Source organism: Lactuca sativa, chromosome 4 (genome assembly GCF_002870075.4).
Source record: "Lactuca sativa cultivar Salinas chromosome 4, Lsat_Salinas_v11, whole genome shotgun sequence".
Classification (NCBI taxonomy): Eukaryota; Viridiplantae; Streptophyta; class Magnoliopsida; order Asterales; family Asteraceae; genus Lactuca; species Lactuca sativa.
In genome coordinates, this window is record NC_056626.2 from 80154949 (window position 1) to 80179160 (window position 24212).

The 24212-nt window shown below is 41.7% G+C and overlaps 1 non-coding gene across 1 annotated transcript; it reads right to left on the bottom strand.

Annotated features, from left to right (window-relative positions):
- Window positions 1–8774: 8774 nt before the first annotated feature.
- On the bottom strand, window positions 8775–8881 carry LOC111885605 (small nucleolar RNA R71). The gene has a single exon (XR_002848155.2). It is a non-coding gene; the product is annotated as a small nucleolar RNA R71 (small nucleolar RNA).
- Window positions 8882–24212: the final 15331 nt, after the last annotated feature.

Below are 24212 nucleotides of genomic sequence, written 5' to 3' on the forward strand. Positions count from 1 at the left end.
ACTATAAAAATACTAATTCAATGTAAACTGGGAAATCATGTCTTAGAATATTCAAATCCGCCTTATTCCTCATTCCTCGTCTATCCAACCTTTTATCACATATAACTTGCATACACAAGAAGGCTATAGAAGAACCACACAAAGATTATATGTAACAAGATTAAGCCCAACCATTCAATAGTAACCCAACTCTCGCCATTTCAACCCATATCTAATGTAGCCCATAGGCACTACAAGCTGAATTTCGGGACGAAATTCTTTCAAAGGGGGGGGGGGGGGGGGGGGAGAATGTGAGAACCTTAAAAAGTTGGTCAACGATCATCAATCTAAAACTTGAAAAATGTAAAAACATAGACTTAAAATATAATATATGACAACTCTTGATGAAAATATAACATTAGATAGTAAAATGTATAAGAATATCGGTCGAAGCGTCCAAAGACTAAGAATTTAGGCGCACAAAAAGTTGTATTATTTTATATAAATAATAACACATCTCATAAGTACACATCATCACGATTTCGAAACTATAACAAACGCAAAAATATTACTTCGTATAAGGAAGTTATGAGTTTTCTATATTTTGAAATCAACCTCGCGCAAAAATGTGCATCGTAAAAAGTTTAAAGAGAATTGGTTGAATTTTACCCAAAACAATGTAAAGGAGAATCTTATTACTCCTCAACACAAAGTCGTTCATATAAAAAATGCCAAAAACGGGGTCCGTAAAGAAAAAGTTATGATTTTTACAAAATCATTTAGGGTACATGCCTTATAAAAAGATGAAGTAAAAATAAATTTTGAATTAGCTAAAACAACCAAAAGGAAAGTTGTAGTACTCGTTGATAGGAACGCATTGATATAAATAACATCATAAACCAAACTCGTATGAGAAATTTATGACCTTCCGAAACTATGAGGTTTCACCTGACCAAAAAGATGATGTGGCGCAACCAAAATGCGCCACGTGGTCATTGTGCAGATGAGATTCGCAGATATTGCGTCGACGCGCACCAACGAGTGAGCGACACATGGCAACACCTGGGTGGAACCAACACGACCTAGCATAATGCGTTTATTGGCTATGCGTGATGCGCCCCTCAAAAGCACCTTTATAAATAGCAGCTTGGGTGTCCCTCATTTCTCTCACCAAAATCCATTCTTTCTCTCTCTAATTCTAAAACATTTACCCTCCCTGAGGACCAAGTGATCTCAATCTTCAAAGCTCTCAACGACAGGAAGAAATCTCGATAAAGCATGCTACAAGGGTCAGTTCATGGCCTCATTTTCGAACTCTTTCTCAAATTGAAGGGCAGGGGGATTACATGCTTAAATAAATTGGTCTTATTAAAGTTATCATATTGATATTTTGGTTTACACAAAGCATAGTTATATCATATTGTTACTCTGCATGTTTAAAATGGATAATAGTTAAATATGATGTTGTTACTCTGCTCATTTTTATGGATAATAGTAAAGTATTATGTCATTACTTTGTTCATTTTAATGGAAAATAGGAAGTATTATGTCGTTAGTTTGTTTATTTTAAAGGATAATAATAAAGTATTATGTCGTTACTCTATCCATTGAATTTCAAAGATAATTAAAATTATATTATATTAATATCATTTTAAAAAACAACAACCTGATAATTCAATAACTTGAAGTTAAGGTTACAACTATTAAGGTATTTCACTCGGTATTAATGAGCCTTATTTATCATATTATGCTTAATATTTAGCTGATATAACTCATACATGTAATCGTTAAATCTTAAGTGATGGGGATAATTATGTATAGATCTATATGAGTTTGTGATCCCTACCTGTGGTTGCTAGCTAGAACCTTGATGAGGGAGCCACAACAGGGATAACTGTCTAAATCAGTTTTTTGACATCGAATGAAACGTCATGGTGGGGGATAATGAAACAACCACGAACTCGATTATGAAAACTCATCTCAACACTACTCCAACGCCCCTTAAGTAAATTTATAAAATAATTTAAAATAAAACTTATATTTAGTAAAACATCAATATGGGATAAGAATTCACCAGTACATATAAGTTGAAATAGTACTTATATATAGTAAAACATGCTTGGAATAAAGGTACTCCACTAGTTATATATGTTGAAATAGTACTTATATATGGCGAAACAAACTTGAAATAAAAGTACTCCATTAACTAAATAAGTTGAAATAGTAATTATATATGGTAAAACACTCTTGGAATAAAGGTACAACACTAATTCTATAAGTTGAAATAGTACTTATATATGGTAAAACACTCTAGGAATAAAGGTACAACACTAGTTACATAAGTTGAAATAGTACTTATATATGGTAAAACATTGTTGGAATAAAGGTATTCCAGTAATTATAGAAGTTGAAATAGTACTTATATATGTAGAACACTATCTTCAATTAAAAAGTCTATAAGTAATATGTAACGTCCCAAAATTCAAGACTAAAAATTTCTTTTAATAAAACATTACTTTAAGCAAATTCATCATTTCAAAACATAAACATAGTATTAGTTTCCAAAATACATGTTCGTTATCAGAGTAAACATTCCCAGGCTGTCTAAACTATGGTGTGTGCCATGCGATCACCCCGAGCTCTTCCCTCCGCTACCGAAAGTATCTGAAACCAAAACTGAAAACCGTAAGCACGAATCCTAGTGAGTTCCCCACCCTACCACATACCATGCATAACCACATACTGCACATACTAGGCCATGCCCGCTATCTTGGGCCTCGCCCACCCCTACCTTGGGCCTCCCCCGCTACAACGGCCCCGCCGCTCCAGGCCCCGCCTGGCTTCGAGCCCCGCTCGGATACAGATTTGTTTCACTTAGGCCTCGCCTTTCATAGGGCCTCGCCCACTAACGTATAATAACACATAAACATATCACATCACATCACATAAGCTAAGCACATACTAACGGATCTTGTCCTAAGGCCTCGCCTATCTCTGGGCCCCGCCCTTGTCTTGCTACTGATGAGTCATGGAACCCCGTCCATACTCCTTCTAATAGTGAGGTACAGGCCCAGCCCACCCTCACTCCTTCCCTAACTTGGGCCTCGCCCCTACTCTGCTGCTACTGAGATGTGGAACCCCATCCACACTCTGCTATTGGTGAGATACGAGACCTCGCCCGCACTCACCTCCCTACCAGGCACATACAAGTATCACACAGACAACAAGTATAAACTATCACATAAGCCATTCCTTGAGCACCCGCCCTCTATCATTGGACCTCGTCCCAAATATCATACTAGCCTACTGTGCCTAGGGCTAACCCCCAGGTCTTCTACTCATAACTACATTGGCCGACATTGTGGCCGTAGACCCATTCATACAAAGGGAAACTCACCTGCACTGACTGAAATCGCTGATGATCCCGCTAGCTGCTGCCCGACAATTCACTGAACTCCTGCTCTACTAGCTCCCTGAGCTATCAATATCAATGCAACACTTAGCCTGACTGACCCCTGACAGCCAACCAAGTCAATTCTGGTCTAAGTCAAAGTCCTGGTCAAATTCAACCTTCCAGGTCAACCCTACTCGCCGAGTCCACCTACTGACTCGCCGAGTTCATATGCTCCGGGTCCTTCCATTCGCGACACGACTCGCCGAGTCAGTCCATGACTCGCCGAGTCCAACGATTTCCGAGTCCTGACCTGTCCAACTCGCTGAGTCTCCACCCGACTCACTGATTCGAGTCTCAACTCGAAGGGTTTGGGGTTCTGCGACCTGAATCAAAGAGCAGACTCGCCGAGTACAAGGCAATCTTCATCTAACTCGCCGAGTTGTTCTTCCAACTCGCCGAGTTCATGCCCAACTTCATCTGACTCGACGAGCTGTTCATCCCACTCATCGATTTCCTCCTCATCTTCATGATACTCTCCGAGTCCACGCGAAGGACTCGCCGAGTCCATTCAAATCTACATACATGCAGAGGACTTAGGAGTCATGCATGGACTCCAAACTGTAGATCTATCCTTCCCAAGCCTATTCCTCACGTAAAGTTGCAAACTTTATGTGTAGAGAAGGAGGTCTAGGCACAATACCCCATAAACTAGGGTTTAAGGTAAGAAGGCTCCATAATCAGCTCAAGGGCAGATACTTTATGGGACACTAGACCAAAACAAGCATGGATCTGAGGTAGCAACCTCAGATCTGGACTTCTAGCTCAAAATGGTTACTATCATGCCAAGAATGCCTAACACACACATAGATCTAGGTGCAAGGGAGTCCAAGGACTAGCTTATTACCTCCAAAAGCTCAGAAATGCCTTCCCAATCCCGGATCTACAACCCCCTTCTTGCACTCTCAAGATTCTTCTTCTTTCTCCAAGCTTAATGCACTCTTCAAGGCAATAATTGGCTCAATCAATGGATATGACGGCTAGGGTTTGGTATCCAGGGCAAAAGAGGCAGTAAGGAACCCTAGGAAGAAGATTAAGACGTTTATATAGGCTCCAAGTCCCGAATTTAGGGTTTTCTACGCACAGACCTAACTCGCCGATTCACCTTGGCCGACTCGCCGAGTCGGTCACTTACTCCTCGACCCGGATCCCGCTCGGACTCGCCGAGTTCCTCCTTGGACTCGCCGAGTCTCCCCTTAAAATTAAGGTTTTCTTTCCTTTCTTGTCCTTCAAAACTTTGGGTGTTGCAACTCTCCCCCACTTAAACTAAACTTCGTCCTCGAAGTTTGCTATGGCCCACCGCCTGCGATCTACCTGTAATACCCAACCAATTATTCCAACACTAGCTGCCTTCCCTCGCTGGCCTTCCGCTCGGTCATTCCGACTAACATTAATCCTTGCAGATACTCATCTCGGGTCAACCCTGACCCTGAACGTTTTGGAACACAACTTACTCAACCAACATTCCTTCTGGTACTCACCGAGTACTGCACTGAACCCATAGGGGTTCTCCACTTCCTTCCTTGCGCAATTTCCTTGCCTCCCCAAGGCAATGCTCCATAACCAACTATTTCCTCTGCCACTGTGAAGACCCTATCTTCACCAATTCTATTACTCCCACTACTTCCAGTACGGGTCATTATCACCAGTATCCACTGGGCATTTCTTTCTACTATATTTTGGTGCCGAGCACCTCACAATCAACTAACTGAATTCCACCATATGCTGCATACTCGCACTGCCACTGACTGGCAATTCTGTTGTTCCTCTTCTGACTTCCGGATGAACTGAGACCACCCATACTGCTCAATCTATCATGCCATTCAGGCGCTACAATCCTGGGATCCTAGATCCCCTATCTTGACACTAAGCTCCTTACTAGGTCCCACCTGTGCTACTAAAACTCACAGGCCTCACCCACGGGTCCCACCCGCCTCTAACCTCCTAGTCCCACTAGTCTAACCACTCTCGCTCGGGCCTCGCCCACGGGTCTCACCCAACCATACTACTAAGCAACCCTGCTCTCAGGTCTCACCTACATTGCTAATCTCATACGGGCCTCGCCCATGGGTCTCACCCAACTATATTCTGGAGCAGCCTCTCCCAAGGTCTCACCTCTCTAGCGATATACAGGCAAACTCCCTATCATTCTCATCCACTACCCATTCCTGATCCCTACCTGATCGTTAGGAGATAAGGGCCTCGCCCCAACTCCGCTAATCGAAGCTACTAAGGAATGCTACGGCTTACCCGTAGTCTTACATCACCATCCATTGCTGACTGCTAGTGAATGCTACGGCTGCCCCGCAGTCGTACAACACTTCCACCACTGACTGCTAGTACAAAGGCACCCATGTGCCATAAGCTCTCCAGATCCTCATTCCGACTCCCTCGAGTCCTTCGGCGATCCACAATCTGAATTCCCAACTACGCACTAACCATTACCATCACACGCACTAACTGATGGGGAGTTTCTCAAACTCCAACCCTGAATCCTCAATCCATCAAACGTTGACCTACTTCTTTTCCTTCTCGGAGGTCACATACTCATTCTGGGTCTGCGTGTTCCTACCCTGGGCACACTCGGAGGATTCTTCCCCACTTCGATCCTGCTTACCCCTTGCTGCTCAATACTCAAAAGAGATTCCGATCTTTGCTGCCATTCCATAATCAATCTGCTAAGGAACCCAAGCTTACCATAGCTAGGGATCTAACCAATCCATCTCTAACACTATACAACTCCGATTTAGCGAGACATACCAAGTCTCTCCCAAGCATGCTACAGTTACTGCATCCTATGTAACCTTCCCCAATAAGGCACATCCCCTCACTACCACTCGAATATCCAAGGTATGTAGATGGCATATAACTCGATCACAATCAACCGCTCAAAAATGCAATACTCATACCGATAATGATGCAGAACCATAACAATATAATCATGCACAAATAAAAGAACTTAAAACAGAAATCGCATACCTGCAACGTCCGGTGCTGATCGCGCCTCTAAGGTAGTCATCTGAAGAGCTCTGCCTCCTACCGCAGGCGCCTCTACACGGCCCTGACGGCCGTCTGTGATCCTCAAAGTTGCAGATTTTGATATTGTCATATTTATACTTATTTTTAGGCAATATTTAAGTACATTTTTATTAAAAAGTCGGTAATTTGTTTAGAATAATGGTACTTATGAGCTTAAATGTTGTTTACAGCAAAAAAGAAGACAAAAATGATGAAAAGTGGACTGAAAGTGTTAAAGAAAGAAAGTTTGGGAATCAAACGAGTAAAAGTGAAGAAAATCTGGAAAAAGGTTATTCACGACGTGAGACCTAAAGGATTCACGACGTGAATCGTTGGTTCTAGAAGATATGTACGCGGGTGAAGGAATCCTTGAAGGGCACGGTTATCTAAGACTCACGACGTGAATTTATGATTATTCACGACGTGAATTTATGGATATTAGCAACTATATAAATCCTTGACCTTTACGAGTAGAGACACTTTTGGGCAGAAAGAAGGACTTCCAGAAGACGTTTCAGAGCGAAGGAAAGGTTCTGGAAGAGGGTTTTCAACACCAAAAGAAGTAAAGGTTTATTTTTAGAGCATGTCTTTCATTAGTTTTAGCTGTGTTAGTTTAATTACTATGATGAGCAGCTGAATCTAGCTACTCTTGTTTAGCTAGATGAAGCTTTAAACTTATGAATAGTTATATGATTATGGATTGAGTTTAGTTGGTAAAAATTTGCTTGTGTTTGATTTGTAAAACCTAGCATGTTAATATTTGTTTATCTAATTGCTTAATTGCATGTTCTGTGTAGCTTAGTGAGCATTAAACTGCATGAACATGTTTACCTAATAATTTAGTGAACATTGAATTGTTAGAGCTGGGATTGACTAATCTTAGTTAGTAATTAGAATAAATAAAGTTTAGCTGTGCTAGAGAACGTAAATTGTGATCATAATTGCGTTTATACAACAAATCTTACATAGCATATTTATATCTATAATTAGTTATGTGTTTAATTATGTGTGAACATATATAGTTTGACATGAACTAGTTAAGTATTGGTAAGATAGAACTAAATTACTAATATAATTGAAAACCAACTTAGTAATCCGTAATTGTTAGCTAGCTATAAGGGAGAAGTGGATTTAAACTAAACAAGAGTGTGTTTTTATTTATTGAATTTGATTTAAGTTCATCTGATCTTGTAAAACCAGATAAAACCCTTTATTAAATTTGTTAATAAAATAGGTTAATGTAATAGCAAGTAAATTAATTAGTAACACCGTTCCCTGTGATCGACACCCGACTTACCTAAGCTATGCTGTAACTGACTAGGTACACTGCCTATAAGTGCATAGATAGTCTAAGTTTGTTAGGTTATAAATATTAAAATTAGTGGGTACTTTTGTGCACATCAAGTTTTTGGCGCCGTTGCCGGTGAACGGCACAAATTATTAGTTTATTCAGTTGCATTAGATTAATCGCCCTTTTTGTGGAATAAAAACTGCAAAAAGTCTAATTGGTTATTTATTTTGTTTGCTAGCTTATCTTAGTTTAGTTTCTTTTTCTGTCACAGCATTCACGACGTGAGATTTAGTACACTCACGACGTGAAAACTGAAGATTTCATTTTTAGTTTTTCTTATTTTAGTCCAGTTTTACGTTTTAGTTTAGCAAGTTGCAGGAGTTCATGACCAGAAGCTCAAACACTCCCTTGGTGCCACCACTTGAAGATCCATAGTCTGCAATTCACAAGAAAAAGACGCCCTTGCAAGAATTGAAGTCAGCCTTTTCTAGGAAGTCGGGAAAGAAGACAGGAGAGTCAAGTTCATCAGCAAAGCACAAGAGCAATCTTGAGCATTTGGATCACACACCCGTGCAAACCGAGTCCGAAAGCGATACCGAGCTAGAATTTGAAGAACACACGAGTGAACCCGAGAACGAGCCAAGGAACGAGATGGAAACAATTGAAGAAATGTCCATGGGAGCTTACAAGAAGCGGATCCGAGAAGATGTGGGTCCCGGCTTAGTTCAACCCGCAATTCCTGCCACTGCCACATTCGAGCTGAAGGGACACATATTAACAGCACTGAAGGACATCCCATTCTTCGGGAAGGATCATGAGGATGCTTTTAAGCATCTACACGAAGTCAACGACATTGCGGATTACTTCAATGTCCCAAATATCAGCAGAAACACAGTCTTGCTTAGGATGCTTCCCATCACTTTCAAAGGAGCTGCTAAGGAGTGGTTAAAAGCACTCCCACCAGGTACAATCACCACTTGGGCTCAGATGCGTGAGCAATTCCTGGATCAGTTTTGCCCACCATCCAAGATAGCCAAACTCAAGAAGGAAATAGCCAACTTTGAGCAACAACCGGGGGAGTCACTATACGAAGCATGGGAGCGGTACAAGGGCTTACTTAGAAATTGCCCTCAACATGACCTGAATGTGCAGCAAGAGATGTCAATTTTTTATGATGGGGTCAACGTGATGACAAGACAACTCCTTGATTCTCAGGGACCTTTGACAAAGAAAAATCCAAGGGAGGTCAAGGAGCTAATTGAAGAGTTCGCGAAACACTCCCGCGAATACCACAACCCGAGGCAAGAAGGAATCAAAGGCGGAGGAGGGTCCCAAACTGAAGAAATAGCAGTGGTCATGGCCATGTTAAATAATATGGACCGCAGGATAACACAGATGGACCAGTCGATACATGCCATCAGAGTGGGTTGCGAGAGATGCAGTGGTCCACACTTGACAAAGGACTGCATTATAGATGATTATGGGAACAGAAAGGCTCAAGTGTGCTACTCTAGTGGGGATAAGCTTGATGAGGACTGGAGAAAACCGAAGAAGGAGTGGTTGCCATATGAAGAGTATAAGAAGCAAAAAGAAGAGAAGTATAGGCAGACAGGTCGAGGCCTTTATCAAAAGGAGCAGCCACCAGTCGAGAAGAAACCCGACATAGAGACCATTTTAATGAAGTTTATGGAAGCATCTTTTAAGGGACACGAGGCCACTGATTCTGCTATTCTGGAACAACAAACTTTGATAAAGAATCAGCAAGCCTCCATCCATAACCTTGAAGTACAATTTGGTCAACTAGCCACTTTAGTTCATGAAAAATTGTCCCCGAAGAATCCCGAAGTAAAGAATCAATCTCATGTAATGGCCATAGACACCGAAGAAGAAGCCATCTTGGAGTTCCTAGAAGCATTGGAAGAAGAACCACGGAAGCCTGATCAAAAGATGAAGAAGATCAAGCCCGAACATCATGAAGCTGCTGAGTTCCAGAATTCACGACGTGAACCTTATATGTTCACGGCGCGGGCCCGTCATGAACAGAAAAATTCTGCAGTCAGTCCGGTTTATAAGCCAAATTTACCTTTTCCTTCCCAAGCTACCCTTAGTCCACTGGAGAGAGAGCATAGAGAGTTTGTCAAGCATGTGAAGGGGATCCCGATTAACACCCCCTTTGTCGAGTCCCTATCTAAAGCTCCCGAGAACCAGAAATTACTGCAAGACTTGATAGACACTCGAAGGCAATTAAAGATGCAGTCTACAGTGATTCTAAGTGAACAAACTTCAAAAGCTGTGTTGGGAGAAACACCAGAAAAGATGGGGGATCCTGGACGCCTCACTCTTCCATGTGAGTTTGGGAATAAAATGAAGGTTAATGCTTTAGCCGATTCTGGGGCTAGCATTAATCTAATGCCTTTTTCATTTTATCAAAAATTGGAGATTCAGAAGATGAAGGCTACAAAAATGAAGATTCACATGGCGAACCGTTCGGTGACGCAACCCCGAGGCATAGTGGAGGATATTTTGGTGAAAATTGGAAAATTTGTTTTTCCAATAGACTTTGTAGTCTTGGACATGAAAGAAGATCCGGATGTTCCGATAATCCTTGGTCGGCCATTGCTTAACACTGTTGGTGCCCTTGTTGATATCCGCGAGTCTAAGCTAACTTTGAGGGTTGGAGATGAACAAGAAGTCTTTGGGATAAAGGAAGACTTTCAAGAAGATAAAGAAGAGGTGTTCACAATTAATGAAGAGAATGAACTAGAAGAACTGGAAAAGCTTATGGAAGAAGAGATAAAAGCAGTTCATCAAGTCAAAAGGACAAAACCAAGGGCATCTGTTCCATATTTGATTGAAGTCATAACTTACAAGAGTCCGCCTTCTTGGGAAAGCAAAGAGGAAGAGGAATTACCAAGTGATGAAGAGGAGGTCACTTCAAGAGTAACAAGGCCGGTGGTGAAAGAGGAGGAGAATGACATAAAATGCAAGGAGGAACCCAAGGGCACAAAACGCAAGCTTGAAGAAGAGGGAAGAGCTAAAAAGGAGAATTCAAAGAAAGCTTATAAAAGGCGAGTTCAAGCTTACAAGAGGCGGTTCAAGGAACAAAAGATCTTGGTGGAGGACTCCTCCGAAGGCTCAACGTAAGAGGCACGGAGTCCAGCTCAAGACTCCAAGAAAAAGAAGCGCTTCTTGGGAGGCAACCCGAGTTCGGTTTGAATTTTTTTTTTCTTTTTGCATTTTAATTTTGAAAACTTAGACCAAGTCATCCAACTCTATTAGAACAAAATGTGGGGACCTTAAAACGAAAGTAGTAATAATTAAGAACTTAGTTCAAACTCTAAAATTTTTTTTCCAGATTTTAGTCACGACGTGAATAGTTAGCAGTTCACGACGTGAGTTGTGAATGAACCAGACACATAATCCATGATATGGCTTAACCCATTAGACTAGCAAGCCCAAGATCAGTCCGTGAATACATGGCCCAAACTTAAACCCAGACATTATTCACGACGTGAATTTTATAGAATTCACGACGTGAATGTTCAAAAGTACGGGACCACATGATAAGTCCCTGGAAACCAGTAAACTCTTTCATTTGTTTATTGTTCACGAAGTGGAAACTGAAATTGGTCCCCCTTGGTCCCCATTGTTGCGATTTTAGCCGACAATTCCACTAATCACTATTGTGCTTACGTAATACTTCCAACAAAGGTACCAATTATTGATTATTAAGTTTAATTTTTGGTTCTAGAAGAGGAATTTAGGGTTAGGGTTTGTTAAAAGACGAAATTAATTCTTTACAATTCGTAATAACCTTGGAATGTTCGTGCTAAGTTTTTGGAAGTGGTATAGGAGTAAAACCCAAAGATATTTTTATTGGATTTTCCTCGATTGTTAAGATTCTGCCTTCTGCGATTACGAACTCACGACGTGAATCCTATATGATTCACGACATGAATTCTGGGGCTAAACAGAATTCATTTTTTATCTATGTTTAATTTGTGGATATTGGTTTTGGCTGTTTCTTTTTCGTGCTTTTGCAGGAATGGCTCCAAGAAGAGAGGTTCCGGCTGGGGTTGCGGGTTTGCACCCGTTTTACAATTTTCCCGCGACAATGGCCCGTGATGTTTTGACCCATTGGAACAACAGATTGGGGTGGCTTTACAACAGGGAAATTGCAGTTGCTCCAACAGTCAATTGGACAAGATTGAGGGAAGTAGGGCTTGCAAACCGGGTGGGCCCGTTCTTGACGAAGATATTCATTGGAGATGGGTATTCGTTCACCTGTTCTGGTTGGCAAAATCTGTTCCGGGTGCAAGAGCGGGTTTACAAGGAATTTTGGGTCGAATTTTTCGCAACGGTGACATTTCAGGAAACGGTCCAAGATCCTCATTGGCCACAGGCGTTGGTATTTCGATTGGGGGGTAAGTACCGGGAGTGCAGCCTAGTTGAGTTTGCTTGAGAGTAGGACTGTATGATCAACAGGAGGCTATGACTCCCGAGTTTGGCATGTTTTTGGGAGAGGCTGCTAGAGGATATGCGGAGGGTGTCACGGGATATTCGTTTTGGCATAACATTGCCTCCGGGATGTTTAATTCCGTAGTATCTCCTGAGAGCAGTATTCGGTCCCCGATCCATCGTTTACTCCACCGGTTCATTACCTTTTCCATCAACCATAAGAGGCATGGAGACAAAGTGACTAAGTAGAACTTATTTTTCTTATGGTGCATCTTACAGCCTGGTGTCTGTTGCAACATCCCGTATTTTCTAGCCCGTTTTCTGGCCGAGTCTGCCACGAGTTCGCGCCCTGGGAGCCCTATTTGTGGGGGGCATTTTATTACTCGTTTAGCCCGTTCTTATCATCTGATTGTTCCCGATATTACTAGATCCATGACGTGTGTGGACGAGCATGACTTTGGTATGGGATATTTGGAGACTATGCGGGTGGTCAGAAATTTTGGATCGCATTGGGGAATAGTTCCATCAGATAATGAGGGTGAAGATGAGGATGATCAGCCAGCTGATCAACCTGTGTCGGAGCCAAGACCGAGGCGTAGGAACGTGAGAGGAAGGGGAGACCGCGGTCAGCCGATACACCCACCTGCTTCCATGGGTGGTGCACCTTTTGGGGGTGATATGGCTGGTTACTTTGACCAGTTATCGTTGAGTGTAAATTGGATAGGCGGCACGATGGAGAATGTGGTTCGGCATCTTGGGGTGGAGCAGCCGCCTCATTTAGGGTATCATTACCCGATTTGCCCACGATGGTCGGAGTATGGTGGTCGTGGAGGTGATGGAGCTGGTACCAGTGGAGCGCATGACAATGAGGAGGATGCTTGATCGTTATTTCTTTTGTTTGATTTGTGTTTAGTTTTTTTTATGGGATTGTAAGAACTCCTTTGAATATTATGTTACTTTTATTCTTCGTTGTTTCTCAGAAATTGCTACGGAGTGCCTAGGAGGGATAGCGAGTTGTGAATGCGTACGTTTTTAGCTGGGAGTGTTTAAATCCGAGAGTCGAGACCCTTATTTTCAAAATAAGTGTGGGGTGAGTTAATTGAGTGGAGTGTTAGCGCAAGAGTCATAAACTGATGACTTTGGAAGAGTCTTAATACATTTAGACATTAGAAGAAGGATTGAGCAATGCTTTCTACTTGTCCAGTTCTCACGACGTGAACATTTCTAATTCACGTCGTGAGTCAGTTATTAGGAGTTCTTCTTGTCAATATATTCACGATGATTGGGGCTCATTTTTTTTACCACCATGCAATGTGGCGTATGCTTTCCCACATTGGTCATTCTACTTTTGGAGACTTACATAATATTTGAAGATGATTGAAGGCTCGATTTCATGTTTTGCCGGTACACTCCTTATTTCGCAAGTTCGAGAACCGAGTCTCTATTTTTGGAGTCCATATTCAAGATGTACGTTTCCCGCACTTTTGGAGATGCTCACGCCACTATCCCAGGGGAGTCTGTTCATTTTTCTCCCTTTTCTTTAATTTTGATTTGTTTTTATACATACAATGAGGGCATTGTATGAAATAAGTGTGGGGTAGGGGTAGAAAAAGTAAATTGCTAGGAAATTTTTGAAAATTTAAATTTTTATTAATTGAATCTAGTAGTAATAATTTGAGCTATAATTGCTAGTATTATGTGGGATGATCCGATCAAAGTTTAAATGTTTAGTTGAGCCAATATACGTTATAGTGCATTTGTGGCCTCCCTTATTTTAGTGAAATCATGGAACAAAAACACAACCCCGCGTGGTTCGAAGGATGCAATATGTTTAGCACCCTAAACCTGAAATGTATCCAGGAAAATTATTATCGTTAGCCAATAAAGGTTGAGGTTGAGCGCCTCTGCTTAAGCATGTAGGTTTTGAGTGAAAAAGTGAGGTACATGTAATATATAAAAAAAAGAAGAGAGAATTACGAGTAAAGTTTGAAGAATTTTGGAGCAAATAAAGTGAAGATCAAAAGATCAAAATTCTCAAGAAATCCAAAAAGTTGAAGATACCAGAAATCAAATCAAATAAGGTGTTGAATTCAAAGAAATCAAAGATCAAAATGTCAAAGAAATGAAGAATTCAAATAAAGCTCCATAGTGGTATCGAAAAATTGTAATTCTAGTTTATGTACGCTTAGGTTGCTCAACTAAAAATACCTTGAGGTTAGGAGGTTTTCTGCGGATGGATTCAGAGGGTTGCATAAAATGAGCATTGTTCGGAAAAAGTGGGCGAGTGTTTATGAAGATTGTGAGTATTTAAAGTATGGGGGGGTACTTTAGGAAAATTTTAGACACAAATGCATGCGTTGAGTTTTGGCATAATGGCTGAACTAGAGTCGGATTGTTCTGTGTAGTGTTAGTAATTAAGAATTAAGTTTAAAATTGCTTGAGGACAAGCAAGGCCTAAGTGTGGGGTATTTTGATATTGTCATCTTTATACTTATTTTTAGGCAATATTTAAGTACATTTTTATTAAAAAGTCGGTAATTTGTTTAGAATAATGGTACTTATGAGCTTAAATGTTGTTTACAGCCAAAAAGAAGACATTTTGAAGAAAAGTGGACTGAAAGTGTTAAAGAAAGAAACTTTGGGAATCAAACGAGTAAAAGTGAAGAAAATCTGGAAAAAGGTTATTCACGACATGAGACCTAAAGGATTCACGACGTGAATCGTTGGTTCTAGAAGATATGTACGCGGGTGAAGGAATCCTTGAAGGGCATGGTTATCTAAGACTCACGACGTGAATTTATGATTATTCACGACGTGAATTTATGGATATCAGCAACTATATAAATCCTTGACCTTTACGAGTAGAGACACTTTTGGGCAGAAAGAAGGACTTCCAGAAGACGTTTCAGAGCGAAGGAAAGGTTCTGGAAGAGGGTTTTCAACACCAAAAGAAGTAAAGGTTTATTTTTAGAGCATGTCTTTCATTAGTTTTTGCTGTGTTAGTTTAATTACTATGATGAGCAGCTGAATCTAGCTACTCTTGTTTAGCTAGATGAAGCTTTAACCTTATGAATAGTTATATGATTATGGATTGAGTTTAGTTGGTAAAAATTTGCTTGTGTTTGATTTGTAAAACCTAGCATGTTAATATTTGTTTATCTAATTGCTTAATTGCATGTTCTGTGTAGCTTAGTGAGCATTAAACTGCATGAACCTGTTTACCTAATAATTTAGTGAACATTGAATTGTTAGAGCTAGGATTGACTAATCTTAGTTAGTAATTAGAAGAAATAAAGTTTAGTTGTGCTAGAGAACGTAAATTGTGATCATAATTGCGTTTATACAACAAATCTTACATAGCATATTTATATCTATAATTAGTTCTGTGTTTAATTATGTGTGAACATATATAGTTTGACATGAACTAGTTAAGTATTGGTAAGATAGAACTAAATTACTAATATAATTGAAAACCAACTTAGTAATCCGTAATTGTTAGCTAGCTATAAGGGAGAAGTGGATTCAAACTAAACAAGAGTGTGTTTTTATTTATTGAATTTGATTTAAGTTCATCTGATCTTGTAAAACCAGATAAAACCCTTTATTAAATATGTTTATAAAATAGGTTAATGTAATAGCAAGTAAATTAATTAGTAACACCGTTCCGTGTGATCGACACCCGACTTACCTAAGCTATGCTGTAACTGACTAGGTACACTGCCTATAAGTGCATAGATAGTCTAAGTTTGTTAGGTTATAAATATTAAAATTAGTGGGTACTTTTGTGCACATCACAGGGGCAGGTGCCATCACCCGTCCTGCTGAAAACAAACTGGGGCGCTGGGCCTTCTTGTGGCCCCGCTGGTTGCAGTGAAAACATAACAGGTCTGATCCCTGCGAGGTGGTAACAGTACAATCCCTGCTGAAATGACCAGTCCGACCGCACTTGAAACAGCCAGACTCACCACCGCTACCACTCCTGCACGCGCCCCCGTGCGCCCTGCCACACTTCCCGCACCGGCTGCGGTCCTGATAATCCCTCGACCTCGAATCCGATCCCTTGGGCCTTTTTCCCGAACCTGTAGCTACCTGAACCTCATCCGGCTTCCTCTTCCGGATCTGCTCCAAATCAGTTTCCCTCTCTCTAGCCCGAGAAATCATATCTTCTAGCGTTTTACAGCTGGATCTGCTCACGAACTCTCTGATGTCATCGCTCAACATCTCATGGTATCGGGCCTTCTTCATCTCCTCATCCGCGACATACTGCAGTACCAGAAGAGCCCTCTCCCTGAACTTGGCGGTGATCTCCGCCACAGTCTCAGTGGTCTATGTCAAATCCTGAAACTCTCGTGCCAACTGCTGCACCTCAATAATCGGCGAAAACTCCACCCTGAACCTGGCCGAGAAGTCGCTCCAAGTCATCGCTTCCAACGCGGCATCATCCCCCAAAGCATGACCAATCTCCTCCCACCAATCCCTCTCCCTGTTCTTCAGAAGACAGGAGACGAGTCTAACCTTGTCCACCTCGGGACACTTGCTCGTATGAAAAGCGTTGGCCACATCAGCCAACCATCTGCTGCTAGCAATGGGGTCCTTAGCCCCATGTTAATCTGGTGCCCCGCAAGCCCTGAACTCTCGAAATGTCAAGGTACGCGCTCCCAACAAAGCCATCATCTCGGTACGGAAGGCTCCCAACCTCTCATCCAAAATCTCCAGTATACCCTCTTTGACCGTGCCAAAGATCATAGGAGTCTGATCTAGCATACTGCATGCAACCTCGGCGGATATCAACTCCCTCATTCGCTCCTCGAGCTGCTCGGCTCCTGAGCCCGAGCCTGATCCCTCTCCGGCGCCTGATCCGCCCACCGGTCTCTCTCGCAACATCACCATGCTGAAACACATAACACAACCACTATCAGAATACCCATCACTGCTACGAGACCAAACACACGCACTACCAGGTTCCCGGTCTTGTCTCAGCCTTTCCCGAATCGAGTACGGATCCTCTGCTTTCAGTAGTACGGGCCCATACTACCTTCCACATCTATCCGTACTTTCCTCAAGAACTGCCTTGACTCCACCAAGTCCCTTTTCTACTACTTCTGCTCCTAGCACTACCTCACCCTAGGCTTACCCTAGGAAAACCTCTGACTCAACTCAAGCCAGTCCTCAGCTGCTGAAGGTCTCCTTGTGATGCCAATTAGCCATTACCTGGATACCATCACATGTGACGAGGCTCAGATAATCCTTCGAGTAAAAGACTCGTCCCTACAACGGTTAGACTGAAACGAGAGCTGCATAATAAGGCCAAATCCAGCACTCTAAGATTATTCAACCCTGATCACATGTGACGTGACGTATTCACCTAATGGCTAACTCCCATCACTCAGAATTCCACAATGCACAAAGCAAGAAGCATTCAGACAAGGGGAAAATCTAACCATAACATACTCAAGCAATCATATCCACATAGCAAGAATCTAAACTAGCATGCAACACAAACTCATAGATCCGCACAAACTCATAAACTCAGGCATAACCTAAACAGGCTATCCTACTACTGTCTAATAAGCACTATCATGCAACTCAAAACACATATAATAGTCACATAAGGCATCATCCCTAGATCCTTAGTCCTAATCTAGCATGCTATTCTATCAACTGATAATCATAACATAAACTTGTATGAGTATTTTGGGGTACTTACTTGAGCCCGGTTGATTGCATGCACTACACCCTTTTTCTCTTTTCAAAGTTCTTTCCTTTCTGAATTATTTTTTCTTTTCTAAAACTGTTTTCTTTCCCAAAACTCTCTTTTACAAACTGTCTTTTCATTTTGAAAACTTCTATACCAATCCCTCAGTTTGAGTTTAGACACGCTTCAGAGCATGTCCGAATCCCTCAAACCAAGGCTCTAATACCAACTTGTAACGTCCCAAAATTCAAGACTAAAAATTTCTTTTAATAAAACATTACTTTAAGCAAATTCATCATTTCAAAACATAAACAGAGTATTAGTTTCCAAAATACATGTTCGTTATCAGAGTAAACATTCCCAGGCTGTCTAAACTATGGTGTGTGCCATGCGATCACCCCAAGCTCTTCCCTCCGCTACCGAAAGTATTTGAAACCAAAACTGAAAACCGTAAGCACGAAGCTTAGTGAGTTCCCTACCCTACCACATACCATGCATAACCACATAGTGCATATATTGGGCCACGCCCGCTATCTTGGGCCTCTCCCACTCCTACTTCCGGCCTCGCCCGCTACAACGGCCCTGCCTGGCTTCGAGCCCCGCTCGGATACAGATCTGTTTCACTTAGGCCTCGCCTGTCACAGGGTCTCGCCCACAAACATATAATAGCACATAAACATATCACATCACATCACATAAGCTAAGCACATACTAACGGATCTTGTCCTACGGCCTCGCCTATCTCTGGGCCCCGCCCTTGTCCTGCTACTGATGAGTCATGGAACGCCGTCCATACTCCTACTGATAGTGAGGTACGGGCCCAGCCCACCCTCACTCCTTCCCTAACTTGGGCCTCGCCCATGCTCTGTTGCTACTAAGATGTGGAACACCATCCACACTCTACTATTGGTGAGATACGGGACCTCGCCCGCACTCACCTACCTACCAGGCACATACAAGTATCACACAGACAACAAGTATAAACTATCACATAAGCCATTCCTTGAGCACCCGCCCTCTATCATTGGACCTCGTCCCTAATATCATACTTGCATACTGTGCCTAGGGCTAACCCCCGGGTCTTCTACTCATAACTACATGGGCCGGCATTGTGGCCGTAGACCCATTCATACAAAGGGAAACTCACCTGCACTGACTGAAATCGCTGATGATCCTACTAGCTGTTGCTCAACAATTCACTGAATTCCTACTCTGCTAGCTCCCCGAGCTATCAATATCAATGCAACACTTAGCCTAACTGACCCCCGACAGCCAACCAAGTCAATTCTGGTCTAAGTCAAAGTCCTGGTCAAATTCAACCTTCCAGGTCAACCCTACTCGCCGAGTCCACCTACTGACTCGCCGAGTTCATATGCTCCGGGTCCTTCCATTCGCGACACGACTCGCCGAGTCCAACGATTTCCGAGTCCTGACCTGTCCAACTCGTTGAGTCTCCACCCGACTCACTGATTCGAGTCTCAACTCGAAGGGTTTGGGGTTCCGCGACCTGACTCGCCGAGTCCAAGAGCAGACTCGCTGAGTACAAGGCAATCTTCATCTAACTCGCCGAGTTGTTCTTCCAACTCGCCGAGTTCATGCCCAACTTCATCCGACTCGACGAGCTGTTCATCCCACTCGTCGAGTTCCTCCTCATCTTCATGATACTCTCCGATTCCACTCGAAGGACTCGCCGAGTCCATTCAAATCTACATACATGCAGAGGACTTTGGAGTCATGCATGGACTCCAAACTGTAGATCTATCATTCCCAAGCCTATTTCTCACGTAAAATTGCAAACTTTACGTGTGGAGAAGGAGATCTAGGCATAATACCCCATAAACTAGGGCTTAAGGCAAGAAGGCTCCATAATCAACTCAAGGGCAGATACTTTATGGGACACTAGACCAAAACAAGCATGAATCTGAGGTAGCAACCTCAGATCTAGACTTCTTGCTCGAAATGGTTATTATCATGCCAAGAATGCCTACCACACACATAGATCTAGGTGCAAGGGAGTCCAAGGACTAGCTTATTACCTCCAAAAGCTCAGAAATGTCTTCCCAATCCCGGATCTACAGCCCCCTTCTTGTACTCTCAAGATTCTTCTTCTTTCTCCAAGCTTAATGCACTCTTCAAGGCAATAATTGGATCAATCAATTGATATGACGGCTAGGGTTTGGAATCCAGGGCTAAAGAGGCAGTAAGGAACCCTAGGAAGAAGATTAAGACGTTTATATAGGCTCCAAGTCCCGAATTTAGGGTTTTCCACGCACAGACCAGACTCGTTGAGTCACATTGGCCGACTCGCCGAGTCGGTCACTTACTCCTCGACCCGGATCCCGCTCGGACTCGCCGAGTTCCTCCTTGGACTCGCCGAGTCGCCCCTTAAAATTAAGGTTTTCTTTCCTTTCTTGGCCTTCAAAACTTTTGGTGTTACATAATATAAGTTAAAAATACATAAAACACAAAACAAAATACTTTTTATACAAAACGCTAAAAACTTGTTAACTCACCAACATTATATAGATGTTTTCAAATCGCATGTATGCCTAAGAAATCAAAAGATGGAAGTTGCATACCCGATAGTCAATATGTGAAGCAGACGTCACTAGTAGAATAATAATGTAGCTTTTGGCCTATTATTTAAGGCATTGATTTATTGTAAACCTTGAATATTATTGTAATCATTTTCAGAAATAATGCTATCACTAATTATGTTATATATTGTACTATTCATTATACATTCAAAGATTGTGATTCACACGACATCACACAACCTGGCATTTCCGCCGCAGGCCAGGGGTGTGACATAACTAGAGCTCAAGACATGCATTGGACATGCATGCCCATCAAGCAAGGATTTTTATGATGCTTATGGGTGTAAAGAAGCCTTTTGGAGAATACGGCTGTATAACTTAATGGATTAAGGGCTTAATCCATTAACACATCTGGGATAGTTCTCATGATGTGGTGCAATGCTCACTACGACATGGTGGAGGGTTTCTCGTGACTTTTTTGTCGTGAGACTGCCACGACGTGGTATATGCTTGGCTACGACGTGGTGGCCAGTTGAGTTGAATTTTTTTACCACATTGACTTCTCGTTAGCTTAAGTGTTCTAGACTGTAGATTGAGGATTTTTCTATTATTGATGTATAGGTGGTTCGGAGTTCCCGTTTATACTTCTGTGTGAGCCATTATTTCGTCCACTCGTCTGTTAGGTGAATTTTCTCATTATACTTTGTACAACACAATTTATCATTTGAGTCTTAGGATGTTGATATGCCATAGTAATCTTTTAGAGTGGTAGATTTGTTATGATTACATGTGTTTTCTTTTGTTTTATATTCATATGTCGACATATTGTGGTTGGGTTAAAGCGGTCCTGCTCTGTGTTGTAGAATAGGATATTCGGGCGGTCTAGTTGTTATTGTAGGCCCAAAGAGAGTGGTATAACTATATGTTGTATTCTTGAAAGAGTGGTCCAAATGATATTATAGATTTAGGATAGCACTTCAGTCGTATGATGTAGGATCAGGTGGTGGTACAGCCTTGTACTTAGGCCTGGTGTGTATGTATTGTATGTGTATTGTTGTGTGGGGATTTTGGTGGAACTCACTAAGGTTTGGCTTACAATTTGGGATTTAAATGTTTAAAGTACTTTTTAGAATTGGGGAAAGGCGAAGGCATGATTGTACACCTCATCCAGTGGTTGATATGTTTTTTAGAGATACTATGTTCTCTATACTTTGATTTTCTGATATGGTTGTGAACAATGTCTTGATGACTTATGTTTTTATGGAAAATGGTTTATTCCCTTTATAAAAATGGAAATTTTTAGTATGGTTTTTAGGACGTTACAATTTGGTATCTAAGCCCTGGTTTGAGGGATCTGGATGAATACTCGTGCGATTCCAAACTCAAACTATGGATCTACAAAAGATTTTTCAAAATGATATTCAAAAATTAGTTTTAAAAAGGGAGGATGCAATGTGTATAGTCAATTGGAGCTCAAGTGAAAGTTGTTTCTCAAGATACCCACACATGGTATACGTATATTGTTGAGATGTTAAGTGATAGAACTACATGCTGGTTTTTAGGCTAGGGATCTTCAAGAATTGCATGATAGAATTGTCTGATTTGTGATGCCTAATACTTAGGGGATTGCTTGTTTATGCTATATGAAACTGAAATTATTGTTGTTGGTTACAAAGTGTATGCACTATGATCGTACATAATTAGGGTTTTATAGCCATAGTATGCTTGATTTAGACTTACTTCATGCTCCATGTTTGGTTGTGGACTTAGGGTAGAATCAATTATTCTTCTGTCTATCGAATCTAACATTATGTATAATCAGCATACGTAAGGCAACCACTTTTTTAGTGAAGGTTTCTTGAGATAAGATCATGGTTGAATATGTCCTAGAAGGTATGAAGAGTTAGTGGTCACTCTTAGGAGTGTGTATGAGTACCCTAATTGTATTGTGCCTAGTGGCCCATGATTTTTGTGGCGACTCTTGACACAAATGTGGGTAGGTGTGGAAGGTACTATGGGCCCGTACTACTGGAAGCACATGACCGGTACGCATGTTACATGAGTCAAAAATTCAAGGGAATGAGTAATTGAGTAGTATTTTTTTATGCTATGATGTGATTTTTGATATGTTTCTGGTGTATTTTCAGTATGGTGGTGACAAGAGGATGTGATTAAGGTGTTGATGGTCCGGAGAGGCCATGATTGAGTGATGACGAGATCTGAGATTTCATCACAACTCGGGTAAATTTGGCACTCAGAGATGTGATTCTAAAGGTGTTTGGTTTTTTCAAGACCACATTGATTGAGATGTTTGATGAGTTTTAGTATGTATTTGTTGAGGCTACCACTGCCACAACCAAAACAGTCGTTACTGTTGCAGGACTTGAGGGAGGAGGGTCGATGCAGTACCAGGAGTTAAGTAACACGAAGCCCCTAGTGTTCGATGGGGTCATGGATCCAAATATATCCATGAGGTGGATATCTGATGTTGAGGGGTGTTTCTACATGTGTTCATGCGCGGATAACCTGAAGGTGAAGTTTGCATTGAACCTTCTTCGCTTGGGGGTGAAGGACTAGTAGAAGTTTGTGAATCACACCTTTTCCATTACAGAGTTGGTCGTAGTGACTTGGGAGTAGTTCATAAAGATGTTCCATACTATGTATGTTCCACTGGTCAAGAAGTAGAGATTGAATCTCGAGTATCTGTCACTTAAGAAGACGACGAAATCGGTGATGAAGATAACCAAGATGTTTAGAGAGAAAGCTCTGTTCTAACCTGAGTATGTTGTTTCAGAGTAGGTGTAGATGTCACAATACTTAATAATGATCAAGACTGAGATTTCGGAGTTTGTGTCGACTCAGCAGTATCGGACCCTAAAAGAGCTTCAGTTATTTGCTCAGAGGAGAGAATTGAGATTGAGACTCATGCAATAGAGAAAAGACAAACCCCAATTCAGACTTAGCTTGTAGATAAGTAGTTCAAACCCACCGATTCTTAAATATGGAGGCTAGAAGGCACGCATTTACGACAAGTGCGGGAAGTTGCATAAGGGTTTGTATCGGTAAGGGAGCGGGTGCCACAAATGTGGCAATAAAGGCCACTATGTGAGAGATTGCCATCAACAACAGCCCCCACAATGGAGAACTCGAGTTCGTTACCACTTTCATCAGGTTATCCATATGAAGGCCAACTGTCCATTGCTTACTGCTAGGTGAGTGCAACCACCAACCCATACGACTCTTCGTATCATAGATGTATTCATTTATATTTCTGTCTAGTTATTTCTGTGTGCATATATTTATTTTTTCGTTAGGTACCTTTTTATTGAAGTCATTGCCTATGCTAGTACTATTTGACTTGGTTGCAAGTCATTTATTTGTATCTCAATCATTCAACGGGAGTTTCAATCTGACTCTTGGAGAGTTGGAGTGTCTGTTGCGAGTTTCCATCACCGACGAACACAAGGTTTCCGCTTTGAGTGTTTTCTATGATTGTATGTTGGAGATATTCATGATGCCTTATCCAATTGATCTAGACCCCATTCCTATAGGGGACTTCTATGTGATTGTGGGGATGAACTGGTTGAGCCAGTTTGGGGCTTTGATTGATTGCGAGAGACAGCTAGTGGTGGTTTGTACCAGTTTTGGTTCACCTTTTTTTCTTTTCCGCAAGGGCTAGGTGACACATTCAACAGGATTGTGCAGGTTATCTTACTTATCTGGTCGATACAGGATAGGAGAATATGCACTCGATCTCCGATATTCCTATAGTTTTTAATTTTC